Source organism: Elephantulus edwardii, unplaced genomic scaffold, assembly GCF_000299155.1.
Source record: "Elephantulus edwardii isolate Elephantulus edwardi_28Jun2011 unplaced genomic scaffold, EleEdw1.0 scaffold00168, whole genome shotgun sequence".
NCBI classification, from domain to species: Eukaryota; Metazoa; Chordata; class Mammalia; order Macroscelidea; family Macroscelididae; genus Elephantulus; species Elephantulus edwardii.
In genome coordinates, this window is record NW_006399918.1 from 7,542,135 (window position 1) to 7,547,975 (window position 5,841).

A 5,841-nucleotide genomic window follows, 5' to 3' on the forward strand; every position below is an offset into this window, starting at 1 on the left:
TGTACCAATCAGATCTAATTTGACGGTACACTCACACACACAAAAAATAATAATAATTTTTAAAAAATTTAAAAAAAAAGTATAATTGCCATTTTACTTTCAGATGAGTGTTTTCTTTGGCCCTTAAGGAAACAAATCCTTACATGGGTTTTGGCGGGGGTCGTGGGGCAGCCCCTGCAGGTCTAAATCTAGGTGGAGGTGTTCGGTCCTCCCAGGCTTCACTAGAACAGTTCCTCACCACCTTGCTGTGAACAGCACAACTCGCACAATGGTGCAGTTTCACATAGAGCTTTGGAAGCACATATGCGTCGAAGACACTCGCTTCGGAAACGTCTCTGATGGCAGCTGCCTCTACTATATTTCGAATTACTAATTTTTTAGTTGCCTTGTCTTTGGGCACGCAGTGGGTGCCGTTTGTGCAGCGAATAGGCTGCACGTGGCCGCAAGCCCTTTATTTGGCACAACTGTTGTTTCTCCTTTTCTTTGTCATGTTGGAAGCGAGGGTCCGAGAGCATATGTGACACTTTTATCAGCTTTCTTTCACACAGTGTAATTATTCTAAGATTCATACATGTTGTTACATGTATCAATAGTTCATTCCCATACACCTCTTTTTTTTCTTTTGATAAGTAGAATTCCACTGTGTGGATGAGCCACAATTGTTCTTCCACCTGTTGATGGAATTATTTCCAGTTTTAGGCTATTGCAGCTAAATTTGTTGTGACATTCATATATAGTCATTGTATGAATATAAGCTTTATTTGCCCTTTGGCAAATATTTAAGTATTGAATGGGTAAGTAATATTGTTGTAGTTACACATTTTTTTGAAACTTTTGTTTTCAAAAGTAGGTGTACCATTTTACCTTCCCAACAACTATGTCAGAAGATTCCAGTTTCTCCACATTTTAGACAACTTGGTATAACCAGTCTTTTTAAATTTCAGACATCCTAATACATGACATATTTCAAAAACAGATGCTTCTTTGGATGTTCTTGTGCCAAGAAATCTGGAGGACAACTACCTGGTCAACTGATGGGAAAAGATACATATTTATTCCTATTCCAAAAAAAGATGACCTGACAGAGTGTGGAAATTATCAAATAATATTACTAATATCACACACTAGCAAAATCCTGCTGCAGATTAACCAGAAATGACTAGAACAGTACATTGACAAAGAATTGAAAGGCCACCTGGGAGCTGGGCAACATTGCACGTTGACCGCACCTTCTGGGAGGCATTTCAATCTGCCTGGTGTAAAATGGCAATGGCCAATCAGAAAAGGGCATGACCACCAATCACACCTTGCTTAAGTATCAGCAATGATATAATTCACCTAAAGGGACTGAGTCCATATTTGGGAACTAACAAAGGGCACCCAATCAATGTTCTAGGTTCCCCTGCAGAAAGTCTATACTTGTGAACTACTTCCTTCCTGAGCTGAGCATTAGGTTGACAATCAATCAAAAACTCAGGCTTCATTTACAAAAGAACTCTCTTTATGATTTACTTCCCAGTGATGGTGATTCTCAATAAAGACACAGAGGAGTGGCTTGCAGCTGCTGCAGTTTTTCAAGCTGTTCACTCTCTGTTTTTATCTGTCTTGGTGTCCCCATCTTTTCTATGTCCTTTGTTTACAATAAGGAACAGAAATCCTTACTGCAGAAAGTGAAGGGCTGCAGCCTTAAATATGGATTGAAGCTCAACATCAGGAAAACAAAGATTCTCACCCCTGGACCAATTAGCAGCATCATGGTGAAGAGATTGAATTTATTAACTGGTTTAGTTTGCTTGGCTCCACAATCAACACTCTTGGTACTAGCAACCAGGAAATTAAAAGACAAATTGCACTGGGAAAAATCTGCTGTCAGAGACCCCTCCAAAGTACTTGTCAAAGCAACAATGTCAGTCTGGAAACGAAGGTGTACCTGAATCAGGCCATGGTCTTTGCAGTTACTTGCTATGCATCAGAAAGCTGGACAATGCCTAGATATGATAGAAGGAAAACTGATGCCTTTGAGCTGTGGTGCTGGAGAAGAGTACTGAATATACCATGGACTTCTGGAACAAGCAGGTTTGTCCTAGAAAGGGAGAGACCAGGATGTTCATTGAAGGCAAGGATTCTGAAGCTTCATCTGACATAATTTGGACATGTTGCAAGGAGGGACCAGTCCTTGGAGAAGGACATCATACTTGGGAGGGTTGGAGGGACAGCACAGGAGAGGAAGACCCTTGATGAGATGGATTGATTCAGTGACTGGGATAATGGGGGTAGGTGATCAGAGACAAGATTGGCACAGGATAGAGCAGGTTTTAGGATTGTTGTACATAATGTTGCTATGAGTCTCAGGCAACTCGATGGCACATAACAACAGCCACCAGATGAAGGTTTATCTGTGTTTCATTGACTATGCAAAGGCATTTGACTGTGTGGATCACAACAAATTGTGGCTAACCTTGAGGAAAATGGGAATCCCAGAAGACTTGATTGTGCTTATGCTAAACCTATACTTAGGCCAGGAAATAGTCCTCAGAACAGAGCTAGGCACTGCAATCCCTGAGGAACACGGTTCGAATCCACCAGATGCTCTGCCGGAGAAGGAGGCGCAATATCCTCCTGTACCAGTCAGATCTGATTTGACGGTACACGCACACAAAATAATAATAATAATTAAAAAAAAAAAAGAACAGAGCTAGGGAAACACTGTGTGGTTCAAAATCAGGAAAGGAGTACGTCAAGGATGCATTCTGTCCCCATTTTCAATCTATACTCAGGTCAGATCACTCTGGAAGGAGGGCTTTATGAAGAAGAATGTAGCATCAGGATTGGAAGAAGACTTATCAACAACCTATATTATGCAAATGGCACAACCTTGCATGCTGAAACTGAGGCAGACCTGAAGCGCTTGCTGAAGAAGGTCAAGGACCTTCAATATGGATTGAAGCTCAACATCAAGAAGACAAAGATTCTCACTACTGGTCCAATTAGCAGGGCCATGATAGATGGAGAAGAGATTGAGGTTGTTAACAATTATAGCTTGCTTGGCTCCACAATCAACACTCTTGGCACCAGCAGTGAGAAAATCAAAAGACAAATTGTATTGGGAAAATCTGCTGCCACGGACCTCTCCAAAGTATTGAAAAGCAACAATGTCAGTCTAGAGACTAAGGTGCCCCTAATTCAGGTCATAGTCTTTGCAATTACTTGCCGTGCATCAGAAAGCTGAGCAATGACTAAGGATGACAAAAGAAGGATCAATGCCTTAAAATTGTGCTGGAGAAGAGTCTTGAACATACTATGGACTGCCAAGAAATCAAATAGGTCTGTCTTGGAGAGGGTGAAACCAAGTTTCTCCTTGAAGGCTAAGATTTTGAAGCTCAGTCTCAGATAATTTGGGCATGTGACCAGAAGGGACCAATCCTTGGAGAAGTACTTTATGCTCGGAAAGGTGGAGGGACAGTGCAGGAAAGGAAGACCCCTGATGAGATAGATACAGTAACTGGGGCAGTGGGGGTTGGTTTGTCGGAAATAGGGAGACTGGCTTAAGGTAGGGAAGGATGGCTATGGGTCTCAGACAGCTCAAAGGCACATAACAACAACAATAATACGTGTGTATCTCATTCTGAGTTTTTTTTTCTCATTGTAGTTTTAATTTGAATGATTAATAAAATCGACCATTTCTTTATTATCTTCTTTGGTGAAAGATCTTTTAAAATTTTTTTTGCTTTTTTTGGTTTGCTTAAGTATAATTTTTTTTTAATTTACAAGTATACGTTGTTTCTGCCTCGTTTAGAATAAATTAGAAAAAGCCTGAGAGGAGGAAGGGAGAAAGAATTAAAATTTCCATGCCCAGAAATGGGTGAATATGACCTCTTAAAATAGAGAAAAGAAAAACAGTAAAGGCAGGTGGTGGGTTTGAGTCGGGGGAGGTGGTGACAGAGCAGTGACTTGTGATCCTGGCTTTTCACCCATTTTCCATTAGTGTCTCTGGATTATAGGGTTAATGGGACAACACTATCAATTTAAAGAAAGAATCACTTTGCAGAGTTGGGCCTCGATACTTGTTTGCAAATTGTCATGAGGAGACTGGCAGACAGGAGCCGTTGCAGCCGCAACTCAAGAGCAGGACCTGAAAATGGGACTGACGTTCCCAGGACCGGGCCCTGAACCTCCGGGGTTGGAACCGACTTCATTCACGAGAGCGGCCGTTTCCAGGCCACATCCTGCAATTAGCACAGGAGTTAAACAAAACGAAGAAAAACAAACTGCACCGAAACCAAAGGGGACAAACGCGTCTCCAAAGTCTCGCCGCCGGCTGGCGCCGCCGCCTGCGCGTTGAAGGAATCGGTGCTTTTCGGAGTCGCTCTCTTCCAGGCTCTGGCCGGGGTGGCCGTGGTAATCAGAGAGGACTCGCCCTCCAGAAAAACGTGAAGAAAATCCAGGAGCAAGGGGTGAAAGAGGCTTGACTACCTCTAAGAGAAAGCAGAGAGATTCTGGGATGATGCCAGAAAGCAGAAGGCTGCTAATGACGACAAAGTCTTTGCAGACAAGAATTATGACTGCTAATTTGGAAAACCTGGTCCAACCAGGTGTATAATATGATCTAAGATACAGCTTTTGTAGAATGAACAGTCATTAGATTTATTATTCATCCTTATAAAACAGTCTATTTAAACTTTTACTTTTTTTTAAACTTTTACTTTTTAACCTGATTGAATGTTTTAAAACTACTCTTTGAAAAAAAAAAAACAAAACAAAACTACTCTTTGAAAAATAAACATCAACCATGCATATAAATAAAAAAAATCTCACTGCTTCTGAGGGATGAGTCACTCACTCACTGCCGCGGCCACTGGGGGTGCCCTTATTACACTGCCATCTAAACTGGGCCCATTGTCCCGCTTACATCTGTACTTGTGTCCCTCCAACGGACCTTAGAGCCTGGGCAGAGAGACAAAGACTAAGTTCTCACCTGGTCTTGGTAGGGTTCTTCCACTGGGTTCTATCAGATTCAGTAGGGAAAGGTAGAAAAGAAAAAACAAAACAGAGACGATGTTTCCGCCCGGTTTCGAACCGGGGACCTTTCGCGTGTGGGGCGAACGTGATAACCACTACACTACGGAAACAAGCCTTTTGGAGAGGCCCTCAGTACCTAACCTTAACATTTTGGGAATTATCAGAAATTTGTTTCCGCACCTGGACATTCTTTACTCCTTTTTGATATCAAGAAATGCACCAAGAACAACCGACCGTAGCTAGATCTCACTAGTTTGCCAGGGACTGAGCTGAGAAGCCTTACCTGTCTGTGGCTGTTAGAGAAAAACCTTGGCTACTATAGCCCACAGTGGCCTTGATAGTGTCTATTTAGGAAACCTCCAGCACTTTGAGAACTATTTAGATCTAAGTTTAGGGGTGGTGGTGGTGTTGATTGTGGTCGAGTTGAGCATGACTCATGGAGACCCTATGAATAAAAGGCCTGAAGTATTTATACAACTATTTATCAAAGTTCACAGAGTTTCCAGAGGCATGTTGTTTAGGAAGTGGATGCCACTCCTGCTTCCAATCAGTACCTAATAAAGCTGTGCAAATAACTAGCTTGTTAATAGCTGGGCTGGTACACCTACAAATGACTTTTAAATGTCTAGTAGGATGAGGGTGGGATAAGGAGTGGTTTTTCTTGATTTCTCTTCTGTGAAGGATGTCGTGAAGGGTTCACGACAGCGGGCACCAGCCTCACCCGTTCTGCCCAGATACCACTGGAAATCAAGTCACTTTGGCTTCTCTTCACTAACGTCCACCTGACATAACTCACATCAGCTGAGCACTTGGAACTGATGC

At 42.2% G+C, this 5,841-nt stretch overlaps 1 non-coding gene across 1 annotated transcript; it reads right to left on the minus strand.

Annotated features, from left to right (window-relative positions):
* Positions 1 to 5,056: 5,056 nt before the first annotated feature.
* Positions 5,057 to 5,129, minus strand: TRNAV-CAC. The gene has a single exon. It is a non-coding gene; the product is annotated as a tRNA-Val (tRNA).
* Positions 5,130 to 5,841: the final 712 nt, after the last annotated feature.